Source organism: Triticum dicoccoides, chromosome 6B (assembly GCF_002162155.2).
Source record: "Triticum dicoccoides isolate Atlit2015 ecotype Zavitan chromosome 6B, WEW_v2.0, whole genome shotgun sequence".
In the NCBI taxonomy this organism is placed as follows: domain Eukaryota; kingdom Viridiplantae; phylum Streptophyta; class Magnoliopsida; order Poales; family Poaceae; genus Triticum; species Triticum dicoccoides.
This window is the reverse complement of record NC_041391.1, coordinates 567770850-567790019: the sequence shown is the minus strand read 5'-3', so window position 1 is coordinate 567790019 and position 19170 is coordinate 567770850.

The window sequence follows — 19170 nt, the reverse complement described above, 5'->3', positions numbered from 1 at the left end:
TAACCACTTCCGATACGACTCTGTCGTGCAACCCCTCAAGTGTGAACCTCAGGGGTGATTCCTCTTACGTTCAATTTGATGATTACATTGAGTGGAATTCACCGGGGGTGATTCCTCGGGTTTTCCCCTTGATGTTTAGACACACAGTTACTATGATTACTATGACTTTACACTGAACCATGTTACTAAAGACGGGTCGACCCTGAGGGGTACCCGCGCGAGCATAATTGCGAGTGATGAGGAGTCGGGTTGACCTGGAAGGTGCCCGTGAGATAATTACGAGGCGTGGGCGGGTATTCTTATCCCTTGCCGCAAGTCCTCGAGACAGGGCAATGGGGTCACATCTTTCGTGAGTCTCTGCTTGTTACCGCGCGTTCCTAATCCACTACGATTTGGATATTTGATCCGAGGGGACTCTGGCTTGATAGCACTAACCATGACATGGGCATAGTATGGGCGTTCTGCGTCGTACACATCAGCCGAAGTTTAATAGACGTCAGCGACTGAGTAGCGGGCGCCGGGTTGGACTGGTAAGCTCCTGCCTTTTTAGGGAGGTAGCTAGGTCTGCTCACCGGCCGCCCACGCAACGTGCAGGAGTTCTCGGGGTGATGGCCCATGACCCCTGGGGGCATAGGTTTAGTCCGGCGTGCTGGCCTCTCTATTAAGCCTAGGTCGGGTTGCGGCGTATTGTTTGGCCGAGGCCGGGCATGACCTAGGAAAGTGTGTCCGGCCGGAGTTAATCGAGCGTGGTGGGTAAGTTGGTGCACCCCTGCAGGGAAGAAAACATCTATCGATAGCCTGTCCTACGGTAACGGACACTTGGAGTTGTATCCCGATCGATACAACTAGAACTGGATACTGGTGATGAGAATTGGATGGTGATGAGTAATGGATTGTGATTATAACTGGATAGTATGGCTCTGGGATTTCTTTCTCGCAGGGATTCGAGAAAGGATCTCCGACCGAGGTTGATAACACCACTGCTACTTTACTTTATGCTACTCTTATCTCTTCTGATGCCGCAAGATGCTTGAAGATGCTGAAGATGCTAGTCTTCGATAGGACTAGGCCTTCTCTCTATTCTGGCATTTTTGCAGCCCAGTCCACATATACAGCCTTCCTTTGATAATGTTGCATATGTAGTGTAGATCCTTGCTTGAGAGTACTTTGGATGAGTACTCACGGTTGCTTTGCTCCCCCTTTCCCCCTTTCTTCTTCTTTCCGGTTGAAGCAACCAGATGTCGGAGCCCAGGAGCCAGATGCCACCATCGATGCATACTACTACGTGGAGACCATCGACGACCAGGAGTAGTTAGGAGGCTCCCAGGCAGGAGGCCTTGCCTTTTTGATCAATGTTGCTTTTGTGCTAGCCTTCTTAAGGCAACTTGTCTAACTTATGTCTGTACTCAAATATTGTTGCTTCCGCTGACTCTTGTGTTTTCGAGCTTATGTATTCGAGCCCTCGAGGCCCCTGGCTTGTAACATAAAGCTTGTATTATTTTATTTTTGTGTCTAGAGTTGTGTTGTGATATCTTCCCGTGAGTCCTTGATCTTGATCGTACACATTTGCGTGTATGATTAGTGTATGATTGAATCGAGGGCGTCACATAAGATATCTAGGGACTCCAAACCTCGGAAAAATAACTTCTTTAAGCATCTTAATAGAGGTGTTATGATCAGCACTACTAGTTGGAATAGCTTCTACCCACTTAGTAACGTAATCAACAACAACTAAAATATGTGTGTAACCATTAGAGGCAGGAAAAGGTCCCATATAATCAAAGCCCCAAACACCAAACGGTTCAAATAACAAGAGAATAATTCATAGGCATTTCTTGACGTCTACTAATATTACCAATTCTTTGACATTCACCACAAGATAATACAAACTTACGAGCATCTTTGAAGAGAGTAGGCCAATAAAAACCGGATTGAAGTACCTTGTGTGCAGTTCTATCTCCAGCGTGGAGTCCTCCATAGGATTCAGAGTGACACTTGTGTAGGATCTGTTCCTGTTCATGCTCAGGTACACAACGTCTAATAACACCATCTACTCCTTTATAAAGGTGTGGGTCATCCCAGAAGTAATGTCTTAAATCATAAAAGAACATTTTCTTTTGCTGGTATGTGAAACTAGGTGGTATAAATTTAGCAACAATGTAATTAGCATAATCAACATACCAAGGAGCAATACGAGAAGCATTAATGATCGCTAATTGTTCATCAGGAAAGCTATCATCAATAGGCAGTGGGTCATCAAGAACATTCTCTAACCTAGACAAGTTGTCTGCAACGGGGTTCTCAGCTCCCTTTCTATCAATAACATGCAAATCAAATTCTTGGAGCAAGAGAACCCATCTAATGATTCTAAGCTTAGCATCTTTCTTTTCCATAAGATATTTAATAGCAGCATGATGAGTGTGAATAGTAAATTTGGAATCAACAATATAAGGTCTAAACTTATCACATGCAAACACAACTGCTAAGAATTCTTTTTCAGTAGTAGCATAATTTCTCTAGGCAGTGTCAAGAGTTTTACTAGCATACTGGATAACATTCAATTTCTTATCAACTCTTTGCCCTAGAACAGCACCTACAGCATAATCACTAGCATCACACATAATTTCAAAAGGTAATTTCACTAGCACCTACAGCTTAATGCGTTACTCCGTTCTTTATGAACTTAATAGTCTAGATGCATGCTGGATAGAGGTTGATGTGTGGAGTAATAGTAGTAGATGCAGGCAGGAGTCGGTCTACTTGACATAGACGTGATGCCTATGTTCATGATCATTGCCTTAGATGTCATCATAATAATGCGCTTTTCTATCAATTGCTTGGCAGTAATTTGTTCACCCACCGTAATATATGCTATCTCAAGAGAAGCCACTAGAGAAACCTATGGCCCCCGGGTCTCTTTTCCATATTATTAAATCTGGTTTGCATCTTGCTAGTTTCCGATCTACTATTTTGCAATCTTTACTTTCCAATCTATACATCAAAAATACCAAAAATATTTACTTTATTATCTCTATAAGATCTCACTTTTGCGAGTGACCGCGAAAGGATTGACAACCCCTTTATCGCGTTGGTTGCAAGTTCTTGATTATTTGTGCAGGTATTCGGTGACTTGTGCATCGTCTCCTACTGGATTGATACCTTGGTTCTCAAAACTAAGGGAAATACTTACGCTACTTTGCTACATCACCCTTTCCTCTTCAAGGGAAAACAAACGCAAGCTCAAGAGGTAGCACTATCCTCTGATGACGACGGAGTGGCTGAGCGACGAAGGACCGGTGCCGTTGGCGATTGTGGGAGAAGCAGACGAGATATGCTACAGGGAGGGAGGGGAAAATGCGACACGGGACTCGCCTACCATGAGGGTTTATATAGTAGGCCTGTAAGCATTGGGATTTTGGGGGATTTCACCGAGTCGGGCGGGAAGCTAGCCCGGGAACCTGCGTGGTTACGCGGGAACAGGCTCACCGACGATTTATGGGCGCCACATCAAGCCACCGTTTGGCCAAAAGAACGCCCGCGCACGCTGCTCAAGCATGCGCTCAAAGCTGTCTGCGGCAGCGGGGTGACAAGACGTGCATGAGGAGGATGAAATTACAAGTACACATATGGTTAACAAATAAAAGATGTTTGTGATTTAATTACCTACTACCTCGGTCCTGCTTTATAAGTCCAGTTTGTATTTTTGTGTCAAATTTTGACTAGAGATTTAACTAATAAAATACAAATGCATGTCAGCAAAGATTATATCCTTGGATTCATATTCGAACATCGTTTCCAATTATATTATTTTTTATTAACATGCATTAACATTTTGTTAGTTAAATTTAAGATCAAAATATGGTACAGAATATAAAGCAGACTAATAAACAAGGACGAAGGTAGCACACGGTCGCTCTCTACGCATGTCGCGAACGATTGTTTGACCATCGTGTGATGTGGAATGCAACGTAGTTTCACATCATGCCACCAGCTCGCAACTGCCGGCCGAACTACTCTATGCGTGTGGTTGCTCGCAGTTGAGGTGGCCGCAACACGCTATGCTCGTGTCCCGCCGCATGCACCCTGCTCTCGTGTCCCTCCGTGTGTGCTCCCAGTGTTTGGGGCTGGCGCATGATCACGTACGATCATGATGCCAGATGTATTCAGTTGCATCGGCCGCGGCACGACGATGCAGTTACCCAGTGCAAAAGTTGTCATGCGGATGTGCCAAATCCAGGCCACCCGGCCCCATTTATTCCCGCGGCCATTTACCTTCATCTCTCGCGCCCCACGACACAATAATCAAGCACACCCACAATGACACATACTGAGGGGATATCCAACGTCTCCAATGTCGCTCCCCGTGGCTCCAACAGTGCTCCCCATGGCTGATGACGACAACGGACGATAGTTCACCTCACGTCACATAGTGGACACCCACGTGAGGGGGAAGGACCTCTCGGTGGTTGATGACCCACAAGTGTAAGGGATCTATCATAGTACTTTTGATAAGTAAGAGTGTCGAACCCAACGAGGAGTAGAAGGAAATGACAAGCGGTTTTTAGTAAGGTATTCTCTGCAAGCACTGAAATTATCGGTAGCAGATAGTTTTGTGATAAGGTAATTTGTAACGAGTAACAAGTAACAAAAGTAAATAAGGTGCAGCAAGGTGGCCCAATCCTTTTTGTATCAAAGGACAAGCCTGGACAAGTTCTTACATAGAGAAAAGCGCTCCCGAGGACACATGGGAATTATCGCCAAGCTAGTTTTCATCACGTTCATATGATTCACGTTCGTTACTTTGATAATTTCATATGTGGTCGGACCGGTGCTTGGGTACTGCCCTTTCTTGGACAAGCATCCACTTATGATTAACCCCAATTGCAAGCATCCACAACTACAAAAGAAGTATTAAGGTAAACCTAACCATAGCATTAAACATGTGGATCCAAATCAGCCCCTTACGAAGCAACGCATAAACTAGGGTTTAAGCCTCTATCACTTTAGCAACCCATCATCTACTTATTACTTCCCAATGCCTTCCTCTAGGCCCAAATAATTGTGAAGTGTCATGTAGTCGACGTTCACATAACACCACTAGAGGAGAGACAACATACATCTCATCAAAATATCGAACGAATACCAAATTCACATGACTACTTATAGCAAGACTTCACCCATGTCCTCAGGAACAAATGTAACTACTCACAAAGCATATTCATGTTCATGATCAGAGGGGTATTAATATGCATTAAGGATCTGAACGAATGATCTTCCACCAAATAAACCAACTAGCATCAACTACAAGGAGTAACCAACACTACTAGCAACCCACATGTACCAATCCGAGGTTTTGGGACAAAGATTGGATACAAGAGATGAACAAGGGTTTGAGAGGAGATGGTGTTGGTGAAGATGTTGATGGAGATTGACCCCCTCCCGATGATAGGATAGATGGTGATGATTTCGGCCTCCCGGAGGGAAGTTTCCCCGGCAGAATCGATGGTAATGACGATGGTGATGATTTCCCCCTCCTGGTGGGAAGTTTCCCCGGCAGAATAGCTCCGCCGGAGCCCTAGATTGGTTCCGCCAAGGTTCTGCCTCGTGGCGGCGGAGTTTCGTCCCGAAAGCTTGATTATGATTTTTTCCAGGGTAAAAGACTTCATATAGCAGAAGATGGCCACCGGAGGGCTGCCAGGGGGCCCACAAGGCAGGGGGCGCGCCCAGGGGGGTAGGGCGCACCCCCACCCTCGTGGCCAAGGTGTGGGCCCCCTCTGGTATTTCTTCGGCTCAGTATTTTTTATTAAATCCAAAAATGGCTTTTGTGGAGTTTTAGGACTTTTGGAGCTATGCAGAATAGGTCTCTAATATTTGCTCCTTTTCCAGCCCAGAATCCTAGCTGCTGGCATTCTCCCTCTTCATGTAAACCTTGTAAAATAAGAGAGAATAGCCATAAGTATTGTGACATAACGTGTAATAACCGCCCATAATGCAATAAATAATGATATAAAAGCATGATGCAAAATGGACGTATCAACTCCCCCATGCTTAGACCTTACTTGTCCTCAAGCGAAAGCCGATATAGAAAAATATGTCCACATGTTTAGAGATAGAGGTGTCGATAAAATAAAATACGGACATGAGGGCATCATGATCATTCTTATAACAGCAACATACATAAATTTTGTCATATGATTTCTTATGCTAAAGTAACAATCTATTCACAATATCAAGTATGAATCAGAAACTTCATTGAGAACCAACAAACTATGATCTTGATCATTGAAGCAATTGCAATTTATCATAACATCGAAAAGAGTCAATATAAGAGCTTTTCAGCAAGTCCACATACTCAACTATCATTTAGTCTTTCAGAATTGCTAACACTCACACAATACTTATGGGTATGGAGTTTTAATCGGACACAGAGAAATATAGGGCCTTATAGTGTTGCCTCCCAACCTTTTACCTCAAGGGTAATGTCAACAATAATAGTTCATGCTAACTTACATCCAATTGGATATATATATCAGGATCTTTCCAACACGAGGTGCTTGCCAAAGGATAAAATGTAAAAGGAAAGGTGAAGATCACCATGACTCTTAATGTAAGACAAGAAGTAAAATATAGGCCCTTCGCAGAGGGAAGCAAAGGTCGTCATGTGCTTTTTGGTTGGATGCACAAAATGTTAATGCAAAAGAACATCACTTTATATTGCCACTTGTGATACAGACCTTTATTATGCAGTCCGTCGCTTTTATTAATTCCATATCACAAGATCATATAAAGCTTATTTTCTCCACACTAATAAGTCATACATATTTAGAGAGCAATTTTTATTGCATGCAACATGACAACTTACTTGAAGGATCTTACTCAATCCATAGGTACATATGGTGGACTCTCATGGCAAAACTGGGTTTAAGGATATTTGGAAGCACAAGTAGTATTTCTACTTGGTGCAAGGAATTTGTCTAGCATGAGGGGGAAAGGCGAGCTAAACATGTTGGATGATCCATGACAATATACTTTAATTCAGATATTAGAAAACATAACCCATTACGTTGTCTTCCTTGTCCAACATCAACTCTTTAGCATGTCCTACTTTAATGAGTGCTCACAATCATAAAAGATGTCCAAGATAGTATATTTATATGTGATAACCTCTCTTTCTTTATTACTTCCTATTAATTGCAATGATGACCAAAACTATGTTTGCCAACTCTCAACAACTTTTAATCATCATACTCTTTATATGTGAAGTCATTACTCTCCATAAGATCAATATGATCTCTTTTATTTCTTGTTACTCTTTTTATTCCCTTAAGATCATCACAAGATAGCAAAGCCCTTGACTCAACACTAATCTTTATTATATATAGCTCACAGACTCGATTACATAGAGGGATCATAAGGCAAAACTCAAAACTAAATCATACCAAAACTTTATTCTACTAGATCAAGATATTACTAAAAGGATCGAACTAAGTAAAACGGTAAAGATAGAGTGTGATGGTGATACGATACCGGGGCACCTCCCCCAAGCTTGGAAGTTGCCAAGGGGAGTGCCCATACCCATGTAATTATGTCTCCTTTGCTGGTGAAGAATGTGATGGGGTTGTTGATGGTGTAGGCTTGTCATCCGTCTTCCAAGGCATAGGCTCACCATCATAGAAAGATGATCGAGTCTCCGGGATCCTCAAATCTGCAGCCAAACTCATCCTCTTGAATCTATATTCATACTCATAGTTTTGGTTTTGCAGGTCATAGATCTGGGATTGGAGGTGCTCGATTTTCTCATGAAGCTTGAAGATGGTCTCCCCAACGTTCTTGGCGTCCAGCTTATGGTTGTTGGTGAACTCCGCGATCATCATCTGGTTGGCGTTGAGTCTGCATTCCACCATCCCTTGGCTCTTGAAAACTTGTTGTTCCATTGCTTCGAGTCTTTTCTCCACGCTCCCGGTCCTCCCTTGTCCCTCAACATCGCGGATGTGCAGCACCCCCTCACGCATATCAATGGTTTGAGGGTGATGCAGCACCTCCGCGAGGTAGGGGTTGATGACCTTCTCAAAAAACTTGTCCTTGGGGGCACTTGAAGACGTCATGGTACTCTAGATCTGTCAGAAAAACAGCTCGAAACAAAGACAGAGGATATTTGAGTGATGCGGTGGTCAAAACCTTTGGGAGATTATATAATGAATTTTTATTGACCAAAAGAAGTATCGTGCAAGAAAACAGAGTCCGGAGAGCACACGAGGTGCCCACGAGGCAGGGGGCACGCCTAGGGGGGTAGGGTGCACCCTCCACCCTCGTGGACACCTCGTGTCCTTCCCAGACTACTTCTTATTTTCCTATTTTCTTAAATATTCCAAAACGGAGAAAAATTTCTATTAGAACTGTTTTGGAGTCGGTTTACTTACCATACCACATACCTATTCCTTTTCGGAGTCTCAAACATTCTGGAAAGTGTCCCTTATGTATTCCTCCGGGGTTACGGTTTCAATAACATTAGTTTCAACATTTATAGGATTACCTAAGATATAATGTTTGATTCTTTGTCTGTTCACCACCTTTGGATTCGTGCCTACAAAGTTGTTGATTTTTGTGGCACCGAAACGATAGACCTCCTCGATAACGTAAGGGCCTTCCCATTTAGAGAGAAGTTTTCCTGCAAAAAATCTTAAACGAGAGTTGAATAGCAACACATAATCACATACATTAAACTCACGCTTTTGTATCCTTTTGTCATGCCATCTTTTAACTTTTTCTTTAAACAGTTTGACATTCTCGTAGGCCTGGGTTCTCCATTCATCAAGTGAGCTAATGTCAAATAGCCTCTTCTCACCGGCAAATTTGAAATCATAATTGAGCTCTTTAATGGCCCAATATGCCTTAAGTTCTAGTTCGAGAGGTAAGTGACATGCCTTTCCATAAAACATTTTATACGAAGACATGCCCATAGGATTTTTATATGCAGTTCTATAAGCCCATAATGCATCATCAAGTTTCTTGGACCAATTCTTTCTAGATCTATTAACAGTCTTTTGCAAAATTAATTTGAGCTCTCTATTGCTCAACTCTACTTGACCACTAGACTGCGGGTGCTAAGGAGATGCGATTCTATGATTAACATCATACTTAGCAAGCATCTTACGGAAAGCACCATGAATAAAATGTGAACCACCGCCAGTCATAAGATATCTAGGGACTCCAAACCTTGGAAAAATAACTTCTTTAAGCATCTTAATAGAAGTGTTATGATCAGCACTACTAGTTGGAATAGCTTCTACCCACTTAGTAACGTAATCAACAGCAACTAAAATATATGTATACGCATTAGAGGAAGGAAACGGTCCCATATAATCAAAGCCCCAAACATCAAATGGTTCAATAACAAGAGAATAATTCATAGGCATTTCTTGACGTCTACTAATATTACCTATTCTTTGACATTCATCACAAGACAAGACAAACTTACGAGCATCTTTGAAGAGAGTAGGCCAATAAAAACCAGATTGCAATACCTTATGTGCAGTTTTATCTCCAGCGTGGTGTCCTCCGTATGCCTCGGAGTGACACTTGCGTAGGATCTGTTCCTATTCATGCTCGGGTACACAACGTCTAATAACACCATCTACTCCTTCTTTATAAAGGTGTGGATCATCCCAAAAGTAATGTCTTAAATCATAGAAAAACTTTTTCTTTTGCTGGTATGTGAAACTAGGTGGTATGAATTTAGCAACAATGTAATTAGCATAATCAGCATACCATGGAGCAGTACGAGAAGCATTTATGACAGCTAATTGTTCATCAGGAAAGCTATCATCAATAGGTAGTGGTTCATCAAGAACATTCTCTAACCTAGACAAGTTGTCTGCAATGGGGTTCTCAGCTACCTTTCTATCAATAATATGTAAATCAAATTCTTGTAGTAGGAGAACCCATCAAATTAGTCTAGGTTTAGCATCTTTCTTTTTCCATAAGATATTTAATAGCAGCATGATCAGTGTGAATAGTTACTTTAGAATCAACAATATAAGGCCTGAACTTATCACAAGCAAATACAACTGCTAAAAATTCTTTTTCAGTAGTAGCATAATTTCTCTGGGCACTGCCTAGAGTCTTACTAGCATGCTGAATAACATTTAGTTTCTTATCAAATCTTTGTCCTAGAACAGCACCTACGGCATAATCACTAGCATCACACATAATTTCAAAGGGTAAATTCCAATCAGGTGGCTGAACAGTAGGTGCAAAAATCAAAGCTTTCTTAAGTATTTCAAATGCTTCTACACAATCATCATCGAAGACAAAAGGAATATCTTTTTGTAAGAGATTAGTCAGAGGCCTAGAAATTTTAGAGAAGTCCTTAATGAACCTCCTAGAAAAACCGGCATGACCAAGGAAACTTCTTATACCTTTAATGTCCTTGGGACACGACATATTTTCAATAGCATCAACCTTAGTTTTATCAACTTCAATACCTCTTTCAGAAATTTTATGCCCCAAGACAATACCTTAATTAACCATAAAGTGGCACTTCTCCCAATTCAAGACGAGACTATATCTTCACATCTCTGCAAAACTCGATCAAGGTTGCTCAAGCAATCATCAAAAGAAGACCCATAAACGAAGAAATCATCCATGAAAACCTCACAAATCTTTTCACAAAAGTCAAAGAATATAGCCATGATGCATCTTTGAAAGGTAGCAGGTGCATTACATAAACCAAAAGGCATATGTCTATAAGCAAAAGTACCGAAAGGGCAAGTAAAAGTGGTCTTTTCTTGATCCTCTGCTGACACAGGTATTTGAGAGAAACCAGAGTAACCATCTAGAAAGCAAAAATGTGTATGCTTAGATAATCTTTCTAGCATTTGAACAATAAAAGGAGAGGGTAATGATCCTTTTTAGTAGCTTTATTTAACTTACGGAAATCAATTACCATCCTATAACCTGTAATAATTCTTTGCGGGATCAATTCATCTTTATCATTAGGAACAACAGTAATACCTCCCTTCTTAGGGACACAATGGACAGGGCTTACCCACTGACTATCAGCAACGAGATAAATTATACCTCCCTCCAGGAGCTTTAGTATTTCCTTTCTTACTACTTCTTTCATCTTAGGATTTAATCGTCGTTGGTGATCAATAACTGGTTTGGCGTCTTTCTCCAAATTTATTTTGTGTTGGCATAAAGTGGGACTAATGCCCTTAAGATCATCAAAAGTATATCCAATAGCAGCATGGTGCTTCTTCAGAGTTTTCAATAATCTCTCCTCTTCCTGCTTTGAAAGGTTAGCACTAATAATAACAGGATATATCTTCTTTTCATCAAGATAAGCATATTTAAGAGTATCAGGTAATGGTTTAAGCTCAAACACGGGATCACCCTTGGGTGGTGGAGGAACCCCTAAGATTTCAACGGGCAAGTTGTGGTTCAAAATAGGTCCCTGTTTAAAGAATACTTCATCTATCTCCCTTCTTTCATTCATAAACATATCATTTTCATGGTCTATCAAATATTATTCTAAAGGATCATTACGATGCACGGCAATAGAAGCAAGACCAATAATTTCATCCTTACTAGGCAATTCTTTATCATGAGGTTGTCTACAAAATTTAGCAAAATTAAACTCATGAGACATATCTCCCAAACCAATAGTAACAACATCCTTTCCGCAATCTATCCTAGCATTAACAGTATTCAAGAAGGGTCTACCAAATATAATGGGACAAAAGTCATCTTGTGGGGAGCCAAGAACAAGAAAATCAACAGGATATTTAACTTTCCCACACAAGACTTCAACATCTCTAACAATCCCAATTGGTGAAATAGTATCTCTATTGGCAAGCTTAATTGTAACATCTATTTCTTGTATCTCAGCAGGTGAAATATCGTGCATAATTTCTTTGTATAAGGAATGAGATATTGCACTAGCACTAGCACCAATATCACATAAGCCATGATAACAATGATCTCCTATTTTAAGAGAAATAACAGGCACGCCTACAACAGGTCTATGTTTCTTAGCATCGGGTCTAGCAATTCTAGCAGCTGCATCACAGAAATAAATAACATTCCCATCAATATTATCAGCCAAGAGATCTTTAACCATAGCAATATTAGGTTCAACTTTAATTTTCTTAGGTGGTGTATATGTTCTAGTATTACTCTTACAAACCACAGTTGAAGCTTTAGCATGAGCCTTTATCCTAACAGGGAAAGGTGGTTTCTCAACATAAGTAGTAGGAACAATAGGATCACTATAAGTGATAGTATTTTCTTCAAATTTAATAGGTGCTGCTACTTTTACTTCAGTGGGAGAATTATATTTAAACCACTTCTCCTTAGGGAGGTCAACATGAGTAGAAAATTATTCACAGAAGGAAGCTACTATCTCAGAGTCAAGTCCATATTTAGTGCTAAATCCATGAAAAGCATCGGTATCCATAAAAGATTTAACACAATCAAACTTAGGTGTCATACCTGACTCCTTACATTCATCGAGATCCCAATCTTCAGAGTTGCATTTAATTCTTTCCAATAAATCCCATTTGAATTCAATAGTCTTCCCCAGTGACCTTCTCAAACAGTGAATTCACTCCCTATTGTTGGGTTCTTCCCCAGTTACCAGAATCATTCCCAACATTTGCATTTTGTTCCCAGCTTGCACCGCCAATGTGTCATTCTACCATGGGTCTCCTCCATTTCCGGTGATAAGCAAATTCATCCATTACGTTGTCTTCAACAAGGTAATCCACATCATCCAAGTCCGAGTATGCCATTCTACCGACCCCCGCCAATCGATTGCTGTGATTTGCCTTAGGCTGATATAGAGAGTCTAAATGATCTCTATATCAAAGGTAATTCTTTTTGCCACTTAAGGGGATATTTCTACGAGTCACCGTCCCTAAGGTGCCTCGTTGTGGTATCATGGCAACTCAACTCCTCGCTACATTGATAATCGTTTACCACCCTTTTTAGGTGTGGAATCGTTGTCTACCTAGTGAACCTTCGTCATCTGTTCCACTCCATTCCTCTAAAGGTGTGCTTCGTCTCTCAGCTTGAGAGATATTTCCATGTCTCAAACCATGAGTTGATCCTAAGTTGTTCGATCTTCGAGGAGACCGATCCTTCTAGAGTTTTCCTTTCCTCTTCTTGTCATGATTAGCTGAAGTTCTCAGAGCAAGACGACAAGACAAAGATGGTGTTCAAATCAACGTTCATTTGAAGTGCAACCTGGATCGTGAAGATTGTACTAGTTTGCGTTTTCCCTTCATCCTACCCTACGCTTGAATCTCGAGACGAGATTCTTGTTTAGTGGGGGTGAGTTGTCACATCCCTAGCTGCTGGTAGTGCTCTAGGCTAGCTCATGTGTGCATCATGTTTAAATTCTGAAAATTTGAACTGAGGGAATTTTGGAAGCCTCAAAAACTTAAATAAAAGAGGGGCAAAAACCCTAGAAATCTCATTCATTGCTCCAAAATGCTCTTCTTAAATGTTTGATAATTTTTGTTAAGGGTTCTGGTCCCAACCAAAATATTGAACATTTTTAAGGAATTATTTTTGGGACTTTGGATTTAATTCATTAGCTATTTGAATTTGAATTATATTCATATAATTAGAATATAATTTCAAATACCCCTGATATATTTTATAAGCTTTTGGAAAAGTCCATTTAGCAATATAAAATATTCAGAGGAGTTTTTGGCATTGTTTGAATTATTTTAAATTCAAAACAGTGGCAAAATAAATTAAATAAAACAAAACAGAAGAAAAAAATAAAAAGAACAGAAGCCTACCTGGGCCACTTACCTGTAGCCGGCCCAGCTGGCCAGCCCATCTGGCCGGCCCAGCCCACCTCCTTCCCCCCCTTGTCATCTTCCTCCTTTGCCAGGAGGACGAACAGAGGCGAGGCGTGGCGCGCGCCCGAGAGGCCTCGGCCACCTCCTGCTTCCCCCTGGCCACCTCCTGCTTCCTCTCGTCGCCCTGGACCCCGTCCGCGACGCCACGCACCCCCCCAGGCCTCTCACTCTCTCCCCGAGCTCCTCTCTTCCTCTGGCTCTCTCGCGCGCAGCCACCGAACACACCCGTCGCCGCCGACGAGCATCACCGCGGCCACCGTCCACCCCGTGCCTCTCCGATGAGTTCAAAGGAACCGCCATCGCCTTCTGCGTCTTCTACACCAACCCATTCGACCGCGGGAGCCCTGTAGCGTCTTCCCGGAGCTCGTCCCCAACCTTCGGCCGCCGGCGAACTTCCGAGGATTCGCGAGCTCCAGCCCCTCCCCGGCCTCGCCGTTGCCTCTACCGGATCCGCTGTGAGCTCCTCTTCCATTTCCCCTCCTCCCCGCGCTCGTTCTCGCACGCTAGCCGCCCTTTTCACCGGGGCCGTGAGCTCCTCACCGCCGGCGATGACGCGGACAAGGCCAGAGCCACCGGAGCTAGCTACCGAGCACGGCAACGTGCTCCACACCTCACCAGGAACCTAACTCACACACCAGCTTCCCCTCCCGTGCCCCCTAACGCCAACCCCGACCTCGCCCGAACTCCGGCCACCGCCGCGAGCTTGCCTCCGGTGAGCTCGGGCCACCTCAGCCCCTGCCGTTTGCACAGATGGATGCGGGCGAGTCCCAGCTCCACGTAGACGCCCTCATCCGCCCGTTTGGCCGCCGGAGCAAGAAATCCGAAGGCCTCCGCCGTCTCAGCCTCGCCGGTGTCAAGCCGCCGGCAGGTTAGGCCCTGCTGACCAGGGGTTTGACCCCCCCTGGGTCGATGACAGGTGGGGCCAGCCCCCCCTGTTAATTAGTTTAGTTTATTTTAATTTAATTACCCCCCTGCTGACACTGACATGTGGGCCCTAGTGCCCTAATCTTTAATTAAACTAAACTAAACCCCCCTGTTTAACCTGTGACGCTGACATATGGGTCCCACAGGTCAGTTTGACCTGGACGGCGCCCGTTGACCTGCTGACGTCACTATGAGGTCATGATGACGCAATAATTCCTTTCTGGAATTTAAATAATCTTAAATGATTTAATAATTTCAGAAAATAGCTAAAACTTCTATAAATCATAGAAAAATTAACCGTAACTCCAAATTAAATAAATTATATATGAAAAATTATCAGAAAAATTCAAGGAATCCATCTGTACCATTTTCATGCATATTAGAACAACTTATAGGTGCTGTTTAGCACAAATCAATTAAATGGCATTTGAATAATCACATATGGAGTTTGAATTTGAATCTTGTATTCAAACCAACTTCATTTAATCTGTTGCTAGTTGCATTAGCCCAAAACACATTCATTTTGCCATGTCATGATCATGCATCATATTGTGCATTGCATTGATTGTGTTCCCTTCTGTGTTGCCGGTATTTGTCCCCTGTCGATAGACGTGATACCGATGATGCGATCGTTGACACTGATGAAGACTCAATGCTATCTTCAGAAGTGCCAGGCAAGCAAAACCCCCTTGTTCATTCCGATACAATCCCACTCTCTCGCTCCTGCTCTCTTTTACTGCATTAGGACAACAACGATTCATCTGTTACCTGCTGCGGTAGCTGAACCCCTTTATCCTTTGCATGACATGTCATTGCCACAGTAAATAGATGAAACCCACTAGCATGAGTAGGAGTTGTTTGAGCCCTGTTGTGCCTACTCATTCATGCTTGTTTGTCACGCCTGCTACTGCTTAGAGTTGAGTCAGGTCTGATTCATCCGGGATGAATCAGAGGTGTGTGAACATGTCCTACTGTGTGTGAGCTAAGTGTGTGAATACGATTTGGTAAAGGTAGCGGTGAGAGGCCATGTAGGAGTACATGGTGGGTTGTCTCATTGCAGCCGTCCTCAGGAACTGAGTTCTGTGTTTGTGATCCATGATTCAGCTACTACCACGCATTGGGCCCGAAACCAATGGACCCTCTCGGCTTCTTAATCACCCTTGTCCTCTGTCCAGGAGTTGCAAGTAGTTTCTGGTGTTTGTAGTATGCTGGAGGCCGTGCGCCGCTGACCGTAGGGGTGGGCTGTGATGCGGTAGGCACGTGGCCGGGTAAACCGGGCGCCCGTTTGGTGTCACGGAACCCTGTTCACATCGTTTGGGGCTGTGAGCGAAACTCCGGTCGGATCTCCTCATGGATGGAACCCGAATAGGCGATAAACCTGGACTAGGGACTTGAGTGTTTAGGCAGGCCGTGGCCGACACCCACGTTGGGCTTCCGCTTGAAGGTTGCCGAGTACATGTCGTGTAAACAGCGGTAAGTGGTGAGAGCGTGTGTGAAGAAGTACACCCCTGCAGGGTTAATATGATCTATTCGAATAGCCGTGTCCGCGGAAAAGGACTTCTGGGTTGCTTATATCAGTTCATAGACAAGTGAAAGTGGATACTCTAAAATACGCAAGATAAGAGTGAGTGCTATGGATGGCGTTCTCGTAGGGAGACGGGAGCGGTTCCATAGTGGTGTATTGATATGGTGAATATGTGGACTCGTGTGCGCCACCTCAAAAGAGTTACATTGCAGTCGTAGTTTAGGATAGCCACCGAGTCAAAGCTGGCTTGCTGCAGTTAAACCCCACCATCCCCTTTGTTGATAATGATGCATATGTAGTTAGTTCTGATGTAAGTCTTGCTGGGTACATTTGTACTCACGTTTGCCTATTTTATGTTTTTGCAGAGAGACTTCAGTCTCACTATTAGTTCCGCTTGGACTTCGACGTTTAGCTTGTTACCTCAGCTACGATCTTGTGCCCTCGGCAGGATCTGGTAGATAGTCAGGCTTCTCAGCCTTTTTCATTTATAGATGTCTGTACTCAGACATGATAGCTTCCGCTTGTGCTTTGATTTGTATGCTCTGATTGTTGGGTCATGAGACCCCTGTTTGTAATATCTCGCTCCTCGGAGCCTAATGAATAAACTACTTGAGTCGTAGAGTCATTTTGTGATACCATGTTGTATTGCACATATCGAGCATATTGTGTGTATGTTATTGAAATGCTTGGTATGTGTGGGATCTGACTATCTAGTTGTTTATCTTTAGTAGCCTCTCTTACCGGGAAATGTCTCCTAGTGTTTCCACCGAGCCATGGTAGCTTGCTACTGCTCCGGAACACTTAGGCTGGCCGGCATGTGTCCTTCTTTGTTCCTGTGTCTGTCCCTTCAGGGAAATGTCACGCGATGAATACCGGAGTCCTGTTAGCCCGCTACAGCCCGGTTCACCGGAGTCCTGCTAGCCCAGTGCTACAGCCTGGATTCACTCGCTGATGACCGACACGTTCGATGCTGGGTCATGGATGCCTGTCCCTGTAAGTCTGTGCCACTTTGGGTTTACGACTAGCCATGTCAGCCCGGGCTCCTTATCATATGGATGCTAGCAACACTGTCATATACGTGTGCCAAAAGGCGCAAACGGTCCCGGGCAAAGGTAAGGCGACACCCGTGGGAATACCGTGCGTGAGGCCGCAAAGTGATATGAGTTGTTACATGCTAGATCGATGTGGCATTGAGTCGGGGTCCTGACAGCGTTGGTATCAGAGCTTGACTACCTGTAGGATTACCAAGCCAAACTGGTTGAAGTTGAGTCTAGAAATTCTTTAGTTATATAAGGGAATTGATTGTGGGATGGAACGTAAGGCTCTTTTTACTCCTTATACCTCATGGCCTTCTGATCTGAGTCATCATCTTCTCTTCTACGGGGATTAAGAACTAGGCTATCTCTTCTTTCTATCAGGATCACGTCTTACTAATCCGTAGACTTATAAGATTGTTGATTCAAGCCTCAGTTCAGTTCCTACTATCTTCTGTATGTTAACTGTTGATCTCGAAACCTTGATGATTGTGGAAATGCTCAAGTTCTTGAGAGCACGCACAAGCGCTACGTGTTATCATCGGCTCTAATTGGGATGCTCTCAGTTCCCTCGGCAATGCTGTGACCTTCTCAAACAGTGAATTCACTCCCTATTGTTGGGTTCTTCCCCAGTTACCAGAATCATTCCCAGCATTTGCATTTTGTTCCCAGCTTGCACCGCCAATGTGTCATTCTACCATGGGTCTCCTCCATTTCCGGTGATAAGCAAATTCATCCATTACGTTGTCTTCAACAAGGTAATCCACATCATCCAAGTCCGAGTATGCCATTCTACCGACCCCCGCCAATCGATTGCTGTGATTTGCCTTAGGCTGATATAGAGAGTCTAAATGATCTCTATATCAAAGGTAATTCTTTTTGCCACTTAAGGGGATATTTCTACGAGTCACCGTCCCTAAGGTGCCTCGTTGTGGTATCATGGCAACTCAACTCCTCGCTACATTGATAATCGTTTACCACCCTTTTTAGGTGTGGAATCGTTGTCTACCTAGTGAACCTTCGTCATCTGTTCCACTCCATTCCTCTAAAGGTGTGCTTCGTCTCTCAGCTTGAGAGATATTTCCATGTCTCAAACCATGAGTTGATCCTAAGTTGTTCGATCTTCGAGGAGACCGATCCTTCTAGAGTTTTCCTTTCCTCTTCTTGTCATGATTAGCTGAAGTTCTCAGAGCAAGACGACAAGACAAAGATGGTGTTCAAATCAACGTTCATTTGAAGTGCAACCTGGATCGTGAAGATTGTACTAGTTTGCGTTTTCCCTTCATCCTACCCTACGCTTGAATCTCGAGACGAGATTCTTGTTTAGTGGGGGTGAGTTGTCACATCCCTAGCTGCTGGTAGTGCTCTAGGCTAGCTCATGTGTGCATCATGTTTAAATTCTGAAAATTTGAACTGAGGGAATTTTGGAAGCCTCAAAAACTTAAATAAAAGAGGGGCAAAAACCCTAGAAATCTCATTCATTGCTCCAAAATGCTCTTCTTAAATGTTTGATAATTTTTGGTAAGGGTTTTGGTCCCAACCAAAATATTGAACATTTTTAAGGAATTATTTTTGGGACTTTGGATTTAATTCATTAGCTATTTGAATTTGAATTATATTCATATAATTAGAATATAATTTCAAATACCCCTGATATATTTTATAAGCTTTTGGAAAAGTCCATTTAGCAATATAAAATATTCAGAGGAGTTTTTGGCATTGTTTGAATTATTTTAAATTCAAAACAGTGGCAAAATAAATTAAATAAAACAAAACAGAAGAAAAAAATAAAAAGAACAGAAGCCTACCTGGGCCA